General features: G+C 45.1%; 1 pseudogene; it reads right to left on the bottom strand.

Annotated features, from left to right (window-relative positions):
* Positions 1 to 7626: 7626 nt before the first annotated feature.
* On the bottom strand, positions 7627 to 8519 carry LOC103628808 (transcription factor VOZ1-like; annotated as a pseudogene).
* Positions 8520 to 17371: the final 8852 nt, after the last annotated feature.

Raw genomic sequence — 17371 nt, 5'->3', positions numbered from 1 at the left:
AGCGATTGCATAAATGACTCATCATAGCCCAATGCTTCAAATTACAATAAAGAGTAAGTAATAATATTACAGACTAGAGCCATTTACATAATATAAATCAAAGTACACAAAATCGAAACGTAGCCAACATAAACAACCCACCACAGGCAGCTGACTGGGGGAGGTCGCTAGCCTAATCCTCGAACTCGTCGAAGTCCTGGAACTCCCAGAGATCCGCCTCGACACCGTTCTCCTTCTTCTTTACCTGAGCATAGATTGCACCAAAGGCAACCTGGTGTTTTGTGAAAGCAAGGGTGAGTACACATCAACGTACTCAGCAAATGTCCCGTTTGGCTATAGCGGACTAGCTTTATGTGGAGTTAAGTCAAGCAGTTGCTTTTAGTAGGTCAGGTTATTATTACTAGTAGAAAGCCAGGTTTTAGCGTTTACCCAAGTTATTAACCCAAAGTACCCTTTCCAAACGGAAAGAATACCACTTACCATTACCATAGTCAAAACCATCATCCTCGTCACCACATGTAAACCAACCATCTCTGATCAAGTATCTCTAATCAATGGAGCTCCCTTGGCCACTCATAACCGCGAGCACGGCTGATATATCAGTTTCATAACACTCTGCAGAGGTTGCGCACTTTACCCACAAGCCATGATTCCCTCTCTAGCCCAGGCTTGCAAGACCCTTGTTCACTCCCGAGGTGAATGGCCAGGGATTCACTACGAAGCCTTTACAAAGATTCCTTGAGGCTGTAGCCGCCCGTTGGGTTTCCTAAATGCACCACACTCCTCCCAAAGGGGCGAACCAACCTTGGCAGAGCGAGTCGCATACACCGAGCCCCATTAACGGCACGACGGCGAAGCAAACTACACCCCAGTTCCTCTAATTATTCAGCTAAGGGCGTCCCATTCTACCCTCATGGTTGCACTGTTTTCCCAGGCGGCCATTCAACGAACAGGTCCTTACGGAGAGGCACTCGAGAAACCGCTCGAGCCCCCTAAAGTATCACAAGCCCAACATCATAATCATAGAGACAACATCGTATCATAAGTGTTCACATCATGTTCATTGATTAAAGTAAAGCAATAGCACGAAGCTAACCATAATAACCCAAAAGGTAATCAAGGACAAGGTAAATACAAAGTTAGTCAATCCTTAGGTTGTTCATAGTATGCGGGACAGTGAATTATAAAGTAAATGGGACATAATGGGTCAGAGGACACTTGCCTTCACCAAACAGATGCTCAGAATCTTCAGCCTTGTAGAACTCGAAGAGTAGGGTCATTTGGTCGCCGAAGCTTGACTGTCGATTCCTCGAAGCTCATAAACGAACCGCGATCTAATCGCAACGCGACGCGAAGACGAACAGGCATAAGCAAACAAACATATACATATGCATAAGAACATTACACCATACAAGATAAAATGTTATAAAAGCGAGCAATATAAAATAGAGAGCGCCTCTACGGTTACGCGAGGAAAAGAACCACGATAGTCGAAGCTACGGTCGAGGGGTCAGCGCGTTTACGTTAAACAAGTACTAATTAGAACATACAATTCAACATAATTATATTAATTGATATTAATCAAATGTAAATTAATACTACTACTTAGTTTTGACTAACTTAGTATTTTAATAGTTGACAGTTAAGCAAGTATCTTAATGAATATGAGCGATTCTAAGCGAGACGAATTAACGACGCACGACGTGCAAACACGATGTGCGCAACGCGCGGACACAAACGACTTAGCGCACGGACAACGCGCAATACGCGCGAACGGCATGCGGCAAGGCACGCGACACACGCGAACGACACACGGCAACGCGTGTGAACAACACGCGCGACACTCGCGAACGACATGCGATGACGTGCGTGAAATAGCACCGCGGCACGACATGCGAAACTAATAAATAAACAACATGATTAAACTAAATAATTATTAATAAATAACATTTCAGTTAAGGTTAATCATATTGGTGACTAATTATAAATGTGCAAATCGAATTCCTAAATTAGGTTTTTAAATTGAAACGTCGTTTTAGTAGCCACTGGTTAAACAAACGTTTAACTAAATAAAATAAATTGTGCAAAAATTCGGATGAATATTTCTAAATTAAGATAATTTTAATACAAATCTAACGCAACTTGAATGGATCGAATCGGGTTTAAAACACAAAAGTTATGAATGTTTTAAATCATACTGTAATTCGCGTAGACTAAATTTACGAGACTGCCATCGTCTTCTTCCTCTCATCTTCTTCCTCCCATCCATGGAAGAGAGAGGAGGGGAAGAGGAGGCCGGGGGCTGCGCAGGGGAGGACGAGACTGGGCCGGCCGAGGGCGGGCGCGGCCGCACCGGGCGCGCGGGGCACGGGCACAGCCGCCGGGGAGGGGTGCGCGGGCGCGGGAGCACGGGAACGCGGGTGCCACCGTCGGAGAGGGGCGCGCGGGCGCGGGAGCACGGGAACGCGGGCGGGCGCCGCCGGGGAGGGGAAACGGAGGGGGAGGGGTGCCGCCGCCGGGGAAGGTGAGGGGAGAGTGAGGGAGGCCCTGCACGGACAGGAAAACGAAGAACACGAATAAACCCTAGGTATAACAATGGAGGTTCTCACCGGGGAAGAAGACCCTCGCCGGAGCCGAGAGGAAATCCGTCGATTGCCGGAGATTCGGGGATCCAATCGACGAATCGAACGCGCTGCGACGAAGCCCTCGACGAGACGAACGCAACGGTACCCTCGGATTCCGCAGACGATGCACAGATTAGGAGTAATTGCTCGCCGGAGTTGTCGCCGGAGTTGGAACCGCCCCGAACTTCGGCGAGCAATACCGGGAGCTAGGGATTGGATTTGGAGAAAACGTTTCGTGTTCGGGAATTGGCTCGACGAGATGAAGCCGGACATGTATATATATCTAGGGTTTGGATGAGATGAAAATTCAGTTAAAATTCGGATTTTACTATTTTTAAAATTTAAAAAAAGTCTAGAAATCCATATTTTGTGCTCAAAATATTATTGATACTTTCAAAAATTCCAGAAAAATCTCTATAAATGTTTTGGCACCTAATGAACTCAAAAAACATAATTAGAATTTCTAAAAACATTTTTAAGTTCCACAAATAAATAGATTTTGGTTTCTGGAAAATAGAAAAATATTCCGAAAAATATGAAAATTTACCGAGCGCTTCTATAAGATATGTTAACATGTTTCAAACACATTTTGCACTTAGAAACACCATGCAATGGCATGAATGCAACAACCAAAGTGCCTCTAGGGCTCATTCCACTAGGTTTACGCTAATATAAAACAAAATAATTCTCCATTTTTAGGGAAAAGAGAAAGGAAAGCGAAGAACTGAGAGAGTAACACCTGAATTTGGTGGATATTAGAAAAGAAATTTTATGCCCCCAAATTCAAGGTGTTACAGGTATCCTGTTAAAAACTCTACTGCTTTGAAGGGAACAAATTGATCTGAGGAGCTTCGGTGCCACCATTGCCATTTTGAATGGCTCTAGATTTCAACCGCAACTCAGGAGAAGCAGACAGAGCATTGACAGCCTCTTCAGGAGGTAAACATCTCTTCGAGAAGTACATGGCTATGATTTTATTCTTCTTGGATTTCACTGGAAAACAAGTAATATGGTTGGTAAAAAATTCCAAGGGCAAATATGCACGGATCCTACTGAAACAAAAGCAAACTGATTAATACAAGTACCTGGTGACGAATCAAATCCCAGCTTGCCAAGCACCTCTTTCTTTACGTGCAGTACATAACATGTTAAATCCATCTTGCCCTTGGAGGTGAAATAAACAAAATCATACTACTGACATAGAAACTATGAACAATCAACCACATGATTTTTCAATGTGAGAGCATGTTCACCTTCTAATGATTGTCAACAAAGTCAGATATCTCTCTCACTTTGCGATTCAGCTGAGTCTTTGAAACATTTGGAAACATAGCTGTTCGATCTTTGTTGTCCCCTTGAGGTCTTCGGCAGTTAGTAATTCAACCTTTTCATGATTTAGGTTGGATATAATAAGAGGTTGGCTCTTCTGGAGAGCTTGCTCGATCAAAATGTTAAGGACTCTTTGTTGGCGCAGTAGAGACCTGAACTCTTTGTTGTTCACATCAGGGATGATGTGTTGAAAGACTCAACTTACATATATTTCATTTTATCATAAATCTAGACTTTAGGTGTTGAAGCACTCCTAGTTCATGTAACTATGCTAGCCTTGTCATATCCTCCACACTACCACATGAATACTCTATATTCTTGGGGAAGGGGATTTCCTTTGAATTGGTCCATGTCACTTGTGTACATGTCAGCTTCCGATACAATCCCAACTATATACTAAATCCCAAATAACACATAGTGATAAAGGAATGAGCAAATATATAAAATAACACGCACCCAAGGTAAACGAATATGGACAGATATACTATCAATAAAAATCGAAGGCTCAAGCTTTTGGCTACTTACGTTTCATCACTGAATGTTCGTATACCCGATTGGCAGGACCAAGGGATAGATCGATTGGCAATATGTCATATGCTTGATGTACCAGCCAAGCTAGCTCTTTTTTTCTCCGTTCCCTTATCCTTAGCGCTAAAGTCAAAATAAAATGCAAGAGAGTTTGTATTTGCAAATGAAAATGAATATGTCCTTTGATGTTCGCTATGCGGCTAAATGCCTACTTCACCAAAACAATCTCCTCAGAAAACTCCTCTTCTGTTTTCTTGATTTTGAAGCTGCTTCAACATGGAATAAGTTCAAATTTGTCCATCACTCCATCTATCTATCAGAACTTACCGTACCAAAAAAATTATGCAGATTATAAAACACGTTTACCGCTTTGTCTTCCAGCTTTTAACAACGCCTCCTCAGCCATCGGTCTCCAATGCTGGGCACACGAGAATGTAAGGCCCATGCCTACAGTCAACCCTTGCAAAAGCTGGATTGTTCGAAGCACTGAAAATAGCTCCTCCGGGAAGCTATTCAAATAGAAAACGACAAGTCATTTTTAAGGAAGCAGATTAGGAGGTCAAACTACACATTAGTACATGGATAGATTGTCTATGTGTCAATGTATGTAGATAATGCAGAGAAATGGATGGGCATGAATATAAGATTGGTTAAGAAGTATAAGTTATATGTTTGCCTGTTTGATTCTTGAAGGAGTGACCATACCTCCACTCCAATTTTGTATCGAACATTCGTAGGGATAACTGAAACAATTCTTCTAGTTTGTTATCAGTTATGGCCCATGTTCGGATACCTAGCTCCCTGAAATATTTTTTAGTCCATAAGCAAAACAGGTAATACATCCAGATTTATTCAACAAAACTCAGCACCCATCTTTTCATTTTGGACAGGAATCAGTATGTCATATCTTCATTAGTTTGCTAGCTCAGACTGCTTTGTTGCAGAAACAACATAAAATATTTTTGTTCACTAATTAACATAGCATGCTGTTAGTGTTTTGCTAAATGCTAAAAAGTCGAGCACCTACCTTTTAGCCATAATTCAGACAAAATGGCCATTTAAATGGGATAAATGGGCGATTAAATGGAAACGGTGTGTCAGTGTAGTGTCTAAACGAGCTCAACAACCGTTTAGACCAACAATGCATAGTGTGCAATTGAGCATACCTGAAACTTTCCTCAGCCCTCGAGAAATCATCATCGGCCATTGCAACTACAAGATTTGCATAAGCCAGCCGTAAATCTTCTGGCATTGCAGCGGCCACCGCAGAACTTGTGGTGGGTCGATGCCTACCACCTTCTCGCTTGCCACCCGCAGCGGGCGCCACCGGCGGCTGCGGCTATAGACCGCGGCGGAGATGGAGTGTCGGCTTCGGCGGGGAGTGGGTGTCGCCGATGGTGGGGCTGTCTCTGCTCATCCGGTCGGTGGCAAGGTAGATATGAGGCCGGGGCGCGCAGTTGGAAGCTGGGGTGAGGTTAGTGGACGTTTGCGCTCATCCATAATCTGGGGCGCACAGATCCGGGTGGGAGAGAGCGGGGGGCGCAGATCCGGGGCGGCTTCCATGGACGGTGCGGACGCAGACGATTTTGGAGATTCTCCTTCCATGTGGCACAATGCCTTCCATGGAAGTCCAGGGTGGACGTGGCTGGGGCGTGATCCGGGGCGGCTTCCATGGTGGGCGCGGACAGCGAGAGAGTGGATTGATACCTAATGCTTTATCTGATTGTATGGTGGGGCCTTCAGTCATAGCGAAGGGAACAATAGGCTCCAATGATAAAAAGCTTCGAGAGTCGTGGTTCAGTTATCTACTGTACATTCCTGTGTCGCAACCTCAAGTTCGAAAATTGGCATATTCATGTGACACCTCTAAAATAGAAGAATAATACAAAGCATTATTTAGAACAAAAAGATGGATACATTTAACAGAAATGTATAGTAGTGGTTGTTGGAAAGCATGGTCATGTGATGACCAAGATGAAATCTAAACGATCGAACCAACCCAAAGAATCATAAAAAAATTGCAAATATAATACAGCCCAAAACCGCAAGCACATCCAGTATAGCTTATCAAGAAATAGTTTCTGATTGAATCAAGTAATAAAAGCATAGTCAAAATCAGTAAAAGGAAGAAAACAGACTATGGGACGGTACCTTCGGGTGCAAGGAAACGATAGCAAATGAAAAAACAAGAATCGATGTGAAGACAATGTAAAACAGGTTGAGTCCACAATCATGTTCAGATGGACCCGAGAAAGAGAATGTGGCATTGTAAAAGACAACTGAGACAACCAACATAGCCATGTGCCTACAGCGACAAAAGGGTATAAATAATAGAAAAAAATACACAAACAGAAGGCCAAGCAAATACGAGAATAACAGCAAGCAACCAACCATAATTGCTCGTCCTTGGCGACCCAATTCTCATTCCATCAGTGCAAAAATTCAATAGCAGAACAACCTGTGTGGCCAACAATAGCAGAGTAGTAGCTCAATGTTCCATAAACTCAACAAATGGATCCTTTCTCTTCCCCACCCCAAAAACACAAGTTCTAAAATCTTAAAGCGCATCTTCCATTTCCACTAAAATAGGCCATGAGCATTAACAATTGGATTTATATATTGTAAAATCTAGAAATGTCTGTAGATAGTGTATAAGACCCAGAACTAATTCATTGATTTTTGCACATCACTATATTATTCTATAATCTAATTTTTTACTCAGCTATATCCCCACCAGAAAAGAATTCAGCTCCAAAACTTCTATACCAAATATGTTGTTTGGATTAAAACTTCGTCTTTCCTGATAGCATACCGATTACATTTTGTTTTGCATAAAACTATTCTGATCTACTGGTATAAGAAAATCTGCGAGTATCTTGAGTCCATAGTCACGGTGAGTCCACATTTTGTTTTTGATATGCGTCGTCTATGCCTACCATTCTTTCATTTAGGGCCAAAGCAGCATGTGCATGAAATCTGAGAGCTAAACATTCGCTTGAATCCTACGCTCTAGATCTCAATATGTGTATGCATTTGTTCCTGATTCGTGGCCGTGCATAGACATCAATGAAAATAAACATGGTTTTTTGACACAACAAATCGCAAAATATGTTCAGGTGAGCATAAACGAATTCACAAATAAACACTACTGGTTCAAGTAAATAAGTCCATGATTACCTGTTTGAGCGACAGACGACATATGTATGTAGAGTGGTAAGAGAGCCAAAAGTCAAGAATATACAATTTTATGGACATCTAGACCAATGGATCTAGTACAGGAATGCCACCAACAACCGTTGTAATCTATCAATGACCTTTGCTTCTGGTTGTCACTCTCGAATGTTCTTCTTGGAGTATCAAAGAACAACCATTCTCTAAGAGATTCACCCTCCAGAAGAGTAAGATGGAGAAGTTCTAGAACAACAGCACAAAACAAAAGTTAGCAAAAAAATGATACTATCAACATTAACCAGACATGCTAGTTCTAATATAACAATACTTACCATGTGCATTCCATGGTGATTTAGAAGTAGGAGCGCCTCAACACACAGGAATTCCGACATTCTTTCCTTGGACTTTCACAGTGAGAGCAGTAAACAGTGGCCCGTCTTTCAAATCAATACCTCTTGGACACATTACGGGTCTTGTCCCAAGAAGACCATCATCATTCAAAGCCAAACCAGCATGGTAAGGGTTGCAGACTTGCAGTAATCTCTAGAGTCCTCTGTCACTCTAACTGGCCTACCACGGTCCTAAAGTGCACATTTTGGCCCCAAATACTGAGAGGGTGATGGCCATATTGTTGTAAGCAAGTATGACATGTGAACAAAGACATCTAAAGTATTTTGCTCAGAGTTATCTGCATCAGCATATGAATGAGTAGGTGTCAGATCTAATGGCAAACCAAACTTTTATGTTCCAATTGGCCAATCCCATGTGGGTTATCGAACTGATCTTCATTAGAATAAAAATATTTATTTTGTAATCATCAACACAAAGAAAATCATCAACACTAAGTTCACATTCTATATAGTACATCTGCAAGCAAAGTAAGATTGGCTTATTAAAGATATCAATAGACATGGTAAACGAAACATGAAACACTACATGTACCCAAAAATGGGATGGAATGAAATGGCCTATTGTCAGCTAACTCAATCCCTGCTAGTTATTGAACAAATCATTAGATGTAGTGAAGACTGGTGATGTAGATGCAGCTAAAACATATATTATTCTCCTTTTTACGAAAAACAAAATAAAAGGGAACAATAATACATTATTTAGTTGCTGCCAATGTGCGAGTGTAATAAATTCAGCATATATAGTAATATAAATGACCAAAAGAAAAACAACAACAAACCGACATAACAAAACTTGTATCACCTTATGGAATAAAGATATCATCATCCACATGAGGACGTGAAATTAGCATGACAAAAGCATATTAACAGTAGCTGCTTGCAACGACGTGAGCTTCCGGAGGCTTCTGCTTGAAGATGTTCTTCGTGGCCCCTAAGGAAGCATCCGCGAGTAGGCTTGGCATGTCTAATATATGCAACATGCATACAAGCATGCATAAAATAATGTAAGGCACAAATATATAAAAGAATCTGCTAGCCCCTGTCAGTGGAGGTGTTATCGACGCAACCACATACCATGTTCACGATGTCTGTAAATATTAAGGAATTTTTACCACCTTCTAAACAAGGATCACCTTCTAAATGGTAATAAGCAATAAGTTACTGGTAACAAAAATTGAACAACTCAGTCAGAATGGATTGTTGAAGATGTGTCATCTAATATTGTGTTTTATAGAAGAAAAAAAGACGGTACAAATATATTAGCATGTTGATTCTTGGTTCAGTCTGCTAATATATCTGAGTTGCCATCACACACATTTTATTTTTATAAAAAAGATGTAACACACTGATTTTACCATCCTGATTCCTGAGTTCTATCATCTTCATATAACAACAGTCTGTTACACCATAGTATTCTAAAAATTGTAAATACATAAAATGGCATAAACTTGGAACTATCTAGACATCTCAACCCAAACAACCAATTCAGGGACTTGGCTCTGCACATACAAAATGAGGACTGGTCGACGCAAGTATATACCCTAGACAAGGAAATGTGTTTCTAGCCCGATAACGTCCAAAGCATCCATGGTGCTGGAGCAAATGACCCATTTGGTGGCACACATTTATTATACCCATCATGGCGCTCGACATCAATCCGATTCATGGGCCTCACGCATGCAATGCAAAAGCAAGAGCATGAATAGGATGACGATGATGATGATTAGTAATTACGTGGAGGCGGAGTGGATTCATGGGCCTCGACGACCTTGACGTGCTTGGTCTCGATGGCGAGGCGGAGTGGCTGCAGCAGCAGGCACCAGCTCGGCCTACGGCCCGTCGAGCACGCGTCCAACTGACCCAAGCGCCGTGATGACCGCGTCCTCTGCTGTAGCCCCCTTGAAGCTATCTGGAACGACATAGACCACACAAAGACCATCACAACTCCATCATCAACCGCCATGAGATCCCAATGCGAGGGAGGAGAGGGTAGAAAGGGGCCGCAGACACCAAGATATGACTGAATGGATTGCTGCAGCGCGACGAACTTGCCGTGGTTGGCAGCGTGCTCCTTGGGCAGGGCCTCAAAGGCCTCTGCGTGATGAACCCACCCGCGCCACCCGCCATGAACGAGGATATCAGCTCTAGCCGTGGAGACATGAGGAGGGGTTAGATCCGAGGAAGGGGGCGGGCTTGGGATGGTGAGGGCACGAGATCTATGACGGGATGCGAGGGAGCCGCTGCGGGCATATGCGGCAAGGAGCCGTTGGGCGAAGATGGGCGGTCTGAGGGCATCGCGGAGGAGGCGTATATGTTTGGTGCCGCGGCACGCGAACACCTCCAGAGCGACGTAGGACGGTGTGCCACATAAGGTGTGGAGGAGGCCATCGGGGTGGAACTGGTCGGTGACTGCCGAGAGGCCGAAGTCGGAGATCTTGAGGTCGCCGCGCTCGTCGACGAGGAGATTCTCGGGCTTGAGGTCGTGGTGGAAGATGTCGTGGGCGTGGCAGAAGCCGACGGCGGAGATGAGCTGCTGGAAGTACCTGCGCGCGGTGTCCTCCTTGAGGCGGCCCTTGGCGACCCGCGCGAAGAGCTCCCCGCCGCGGACGAACTCCATGGTGAAGTAGATCTTGGACCTAGTGGCCATGACCTCGAAGAGGCGGACGATGTTGGGGTGGCACACGCGGCGGAGGATGGCGATCTCGTGCTTGATGTGCGGGACGAGGTCGTTGCGCAGGGCCTTCTCCTTGTCGAGCACCTTGATGGCGACGGTCTCGCCGGTGTCGTCGGCGTGGCGGGCGTGGTACCCCTTGGCGAAGGTGCCATGGCCGAGCAGGCGGCCCAGCTCGTAGAGCCCTAGCAGGAGGCCTCCGCGCTTGGTGGGCCCCAAGGAGGAGGTCGGCTACCGGGGCTGCGGCGACGCGTCCCACGACGGCGGTGGGGTGGCAGCCATCAGGTAGAGGAGGAGGTCAGGTCAGGCACGCGGAGAAACGGAGCGGAAGGCCGAATGGCCGATTAGGTGGTGGTGGTAGCGAGGGCACCGGGGCGCGTGAGAGGAAGGTGATGGGTGGCCGGCCGACATTGGAGGGGGGAGAAAGAGCGGCGCGGTTGGATTGCGCGAGATGACGACCGCGACGGCGGGGTAGGAGAGGGCGGGAGGCGCGGTCGGGGGGAGCGAGGCACGCGGGCTGACGGAGCGGGGCACGCGGGAGCGTGATTTGTGGGCTCGATCTCACCGATCTCGCGTCACGCAAGGAAAGGGGATCCGATCTCGCGTCGCGCAGCCATGGATGGGAGCCTGCGCTGCGGGGGGAACGAGACGCGGCTGGGGGAGCGAGGCAGAACATGCACCAAAAAATGTGGACGCCTACACTATTGGCTTAAGTAGTAGTAGAGATTAGCTATAAAGTTCTTGTGGCGGAGGAATTGTATGTCACACTCATATTTCAAGTTTAAATCCATATGCATATCATATATGTGCCAGGATCAGATTTCAGATATATGATGACTTCAATGTATAGAAACAAGTGTCACAAACTTTATTACATAAATGAAATGTATTTACAAAATAAACTAAGCGATGACGACGTTCATCCATAGGCTAGTTGATTGGAGCAGCAATGGCCTAGAACTCTTCATAGTAGTCTTTTCCTGGTTGTCCTTGTTATGAGCATCGAATTCAGCAAGAATGAGTACAATTATGGTTGGTACTTAGCAAGTGTGTAGAAAAAGTGTAGTGTAAGGCTTACCTAGAATAAGGCTGAGGTTGTCACATTTTGCTTTTATTTTATTTTTTGGTCAGAATTTTATTAGCAATTACTAATTATAAGTTTATACCATCCCGATTAAATAAAATATCATAAATAAAATACCAACAATAAACTACCCGCAAGTCCATTTAATTTAGTTTCATAGATTAATCATGTGAGGATCTGAGCCGTTCTTGACCGTGAGCACATCTAATATATCAATTTTACATTATGCAGATGTTGTACATCTTTACCCACAAAGTCGTGTTACCCATTTGCTAGGGGTCGCGACTCCCATACACCTCTTTCAAGAAAGTGTGACAGGGTTCACTATGAGGTGTTTACAATGATCCACTAGTATGAGCTAAACCGCTAAGGTTTTAGGACAAGGCGGTAGAGATCTCCCTCTACTAATAAGCTACCACAGAGGAAACCAGTCTGAGAACCGATCTAAACTTGTGGAATGCTTCCCTTCTTGCCTCTTTCGAGGGTAAGGCTAACCCATAATTAGCTTTCCTAAATAATTAGTCAAGACCAGAGCTATAATAGTTCTTGTGGTTGTACTGTTTTCTCGGGTTGTCGCTCCATGTTCTAATTAAATATACACTACCGGAATCCGAGGCTTTGCCGAGTGTTGTATTCTTTGCCGAGTGCCTTTTGTCGGGCACTCGGCAAAGAAGGCTTTGCCGAGTGCCGCTCTCGGTAAATTTAGGCTCTCGGCAAAGAGCCCCTTTACCGAGTGCTAAACACTCGGCACAGCTAGGCACTCGGCAAAGACAAGTTTGCCGAGTGTCACACACTCGGCAAACGGGGCTCTCGGCAAAGGGCCGTCAGCGGCCGTCCCAGAGCTGACGGCCGTCAGTCTTTGCCGAGAGCCAACGGCTGGCACTCGGCAAAGAGGCTTCTTTGCCGAGTGCCACGTAGTAGACACTCGGCAAAGAATTGTTTGCCGAGTGTCATCTCCAGACACTCGGCAAAGTGTATTTTCATTTTTTTTATTTTGTCTCCCAAACTTTTTGTGGTATGTTCCTACACTATGTAGACCTACATGTATCATTTGTGGACAATTATAACATAGTTTCCATAGTTAGTAGATTTAGTTCGTTTATTTGAATTTCTTCGGAAAATTCAAATTTGAACTGCAGGTCACTCGAAACTTGGAAAACCGTGCATGAAAAAATGATATTCATGTTACTTAGCATAAGTTACGACCGATTGCAGAAGCGTACCGGAAACTTCGAGCAACATGCTCACTAAACATGGCCGTGAACTTGGCATCCACATGTTTAAAAATTGTATAAAACACAAACAAAGTCAGAAAATCATGAAACTTGTCCACGTGTCATGATATCATATGTACAGGCTGTGATAAAAATTTTAGAAAGTTTGGAGAAAGTTGTGAGACACTATGTGTAGAAACCTAAGAGATCCACATGAAATCAAAGAGTTATTTCATGTGGATCTCTTAGGTTTCTACACATAGTGTCTCACAACTTTCTCCAAACATTCTAAAATTTTTATCACAGCCTCTACATATGATATCATGACACGTGGACAAGTTTCATGATTTTCTGACTTTGTTTGTGTTTTATACAATTTTTAAACATGTGGATGCCAAGTTCACGGCCATGTTTAGTGAGCATGTTGCTCGAAGTTTCCGGTACGCTTCTGCAATCGGTCGTAACTTATGCTAAGTAACATGAATATCATTTTTTCATGCACGGTTTTCCAAGTTTCGAGTGACCTGCAGTTCAAATTTGAATTTTCCGAAGAAATTCAAATACACGAACTAAATCTACTAACTATGGAAACTATGTTATAATTGTCCACAAATGATACATGTAGGTCTACATAGTGTAGGAACATACCACAAAAAGTTTGGGAGACAAAATAAAAAAAATGAAAATACACTTTGCCGAGTGTCTGGAGATGACACTCGGCAAAGAGGGCTTTGCCGAGTGCTAGATGTGTGGCACTCGGCAAAGAGGTAGTAAAGACTCTTTGCCGAGTGCCGCAACGGGGGACACTCGGCAAAGAACTCTTTGCCGAGTACCGCCGATCTGGCACTCGGCAAAGAATATTTTACAATTTTAAAAAAACTTTGCCGAGTGCCAGATCGCTGGCACTCGGCAAAGAAGAAAAATAACTATGTCGGTCGTTCTTCTTTCTCTTCTCTCACGCGCTTCTTCAATTCTCTGCCCGCGCCGCCGCGCCGCCTTATAGCCCGCCGCCGCGCCGCCCGCCGTCTGCCCGCCGCGGAGGCCGCGCCGCCCGCCCGCTGTCTGCCCTTGCCGCGGCTGTGCGCCGTGCGCCGTGCCCGCCGCGCCGCCCGCCGCGCCCTCCTCGGCGGTGCGTCGTGCTCTCCGCGGCCGTGTGCCGTGCGCCGTCTGCCCGCCCCCTCCCCGCGGCCGTCCCCGCCGCACCCGCTCGCTCGTCGCCACGCCGCCTCGCCGAAGGTATAAATTATGCGTGTTTATATTATTTATATGCGTGTTTATATGCGTGTTTGTATGTGTGTTCATGAATTTATGCATGTTTATATGTTGCGTGTTTATTAGTTAATAAACAATATTATTTATATGAATGCTTTACTGTTTTGGTCATTTGTTGATAACGAACTGGTATTAGTTAATAAACAATATTATTTACCATGATTTAATTTGAACAAACACATGTTTATATTAATGTAATCAAAGTAGACACAGTCACATTTTTAATGAGAAGGAGAATGAGGGTATTTGTGCGTAGGTTGAATGTCCTTATCATTTTATGCATGGATTTCCGGCCATCGTGCCGTTGAATTATGCGTGGAAGACAGCCATCGTGCTGATAGTTTTATTTGCAGGATTTCGAAACCTCCCCGTGCAGGGGAGGTGCTGCCGAAATTTTCTGTTGCTAGGCACCTGTTAGGGGATGGAGGACCGTGAGTGGATGTACACGGGCCGTAGAGGAAGGAACGATGTCACCACTGAATGGATTAGAAAGACCGATGATTTCGTGGAACGGGCATATGGCGAAGCTGCTAAAGGAGCTAGTCTAGTCCCATGCCCGTGCAGCAAATGTGACAACCGGAAAAGAAAACCAAAGAAGACCATGGTAGAACATATTTGGAAGAATGGATTTACGTCGGGCTATACTCGGTGGATATTTCATGGTGAAGCGCATCGTACGAGAGAGGAGGTGCTGAGACAACATGTCGAGGATTATGACGCGGATGCAGGGGGTAGCGGATATGTTGAACGACTATCAGGAGGCACAGTACACGGGAGGATGTATGGATGACGAGCCAGAGCCGACTGCAAAGGCGTTCTACGACATGTTCGACGCGGCACAGAAGCCCCTTCACGGCCAGACAAAGGTTTCTCAACTGGATGCCATTGGGCGTGTAATGGCGTTCAAGTCGCAGTACAGCATGAGTAGAGACGCATTCGATGGCTTGTTGACGGTTATTGGGAGTCTGCTTCCGGATGATCACGTTCTGCCAAAGAGCATGTACGAGGCACAGAAACTACTTCGTGCACTCAAGATGACGTATGAGCAGATTCATGCTTATCCGAAGGGCTGCGTGCTATTTAGGAAAGAATACGCGGAGGCAAAGTACTGTCCCAAGTGTAATTCGTCTAGGTTTATGGAGGTAGACTCTGGTGATGGACAAAAGAGGCAGCTCGACATCCCCTTGACAATCCTACGACACCTTCCGTTCGTACCGAGGATCCAGCGTCTGTACATGACAGAGGAATCCGCGAAACAGATGACTTGGCACAAAAATGGAAAACGATACAATCCTGACAAGATGGTGCACGCATCAGATCGTGAAGCATGGAAACACTTTGATGACATTCACTGTGAGAAAGCCGAAGAGGCTCGTAATGTACGTGTTGCGTTGGCCACAGATGGGTTCAATCCCTATGGAATGAGTGCTGCCCCGTACACATGTTGGCCCGTGTTTGTTATCCCAATCAATCTCCCCCCTGGTGTGTGCTTTCAAAGGCAGAATATATTCGTGTCGTTGATAATTCCCGGACACCCGGGGAACAAAATGGGCGTGTACATGGAGCCTTTGATCGATGAATTGGTACGTGCCTGGGAGGAAGGGGTATGGACGTTTGACCGAGCTACGAAGACAAACTTCAGAATGCATGTTTGGTACCAGTACTCCATGCATGACTTACCGGCCTATGGGCTATTCTGTGCCTGGTGTGTTCACGGTAAGTTCCCATGCCCAGTTTGCAAGGAAGCTCTCAGGTTCATTTGGTTGAAAAAGGGTGGCAAATATTCGTCCTTCGATAAACATCGACAATTTCTTCCTGCTGACCATCCATTCCGCCTAGACATCAAGAACTTTACGAAAGGTGTCGTAGTGACAGACCGCCCACCTGCAACGATGACTGGTGCCGAAATTCGTCAACAGATAGATGGGCTCGTGGCCAATACAGAAGGTGGTTTTGTGGGATATGGTGAGCAGCATATGTGGACACATAAGTCTGGCTTGACTCGGCTCCCCTATTATGACGACCTGCTCCTTCCACACAACATTGACGTGATGCACACTGAAAAAAATGTTGCCGAGGCACTGTGGGCAACAATTATGGACATTCCTGATAAGTCAAAGGATAATGTGAAGGCAAGAGTGGATCTGGCAGCGTTATGTGATAGACCAAAACTAGAGATGAAGCCGCCAAGTGGCGGAAAGACATGGAGAAGGCCTAAGGCCGATTTCGTCCTAAGCAGGGCCCAGAGGAAGGAAGTACTTCAGTGGATCAAGATGTTGATGTTCCCTGATGGGTATGCAGCTAACCTGAGTAGGGGGGTGAACTTATCTACTATGCGAGTCTTAGGGATGAAGAGTCATGACTTCCACATATGGATTGAACGGATTCTTCCTGCGATGGTTCGAGGCTATGTCCCTGAGCATGTCTGGCTAACGCTTTCAGAGTTGAGCTATTTCTTCCGTCAGCTTTGTGCAAAAGAGTTATCTCGGACCGTGGTTGCAGACTTGGAAAGATTGGCCCCCGTGTTACTGTGTAAGCTTGAAAAGATATTTCCACCCGGCTTCTTCAATCCAATGCAGCATTTGATTCTTCATCTCCCCTATGAGGCACGAATGGGGGGCCCCGTGCAGGGACGTTGGTGCTATCCAATCGAGAGATGTCTAAAGACTGTTCGAAAGAAATGTAGAAATAAATGCAAAATCGAGGCTTCCATTGCAGAGGCATACATTCTAGAGGAGGTCTCAAACTTCACAACAACTTATTATGGTGACAAACTGTCGAGCGTGCATAATCCACCCCCTCGTTACAATGATGGCGACAATGAATCGAACCTTAGCATATTTCGAGGCCAACTCGGAAGCGCAAGTGGCTCGACCACGAAGACCCTGACACATGAAGAGTGGCGACATATCATGCTATACGTATTGACCAACCTTGAAGAGGTGACGCCATACATGGAACAATTTCTTCATGAATTCTGGCGTCGATCAAGGGACCCCACTCCACAGGAATATGACGCTCTTCTTAGAAAAGGTGCGAGAAATGGGTTGCCCGATTTCATTTCCTGG

Source organism: Zea mays, chromosome 5 (genome assembly GCF_902167145.1).
Source record: "Zea mays cultivar B73 chromosome 5, Zm-B73-REFERENCE-NAM-5.0, whole genome shotgun sequence".
In the NCBI taxonomy this organism is placed as follows: Eukaryota; Viridiplantae; Streptophyta; class Magnoliopsida; order Poales; family Poaceae; genus Zea; species Zea mays.
The sequence above is the reverse complement of the archived record's forward strand: the minus strand, read 5'-3'. Positions and strand labels throughout refer to the sequence as shown.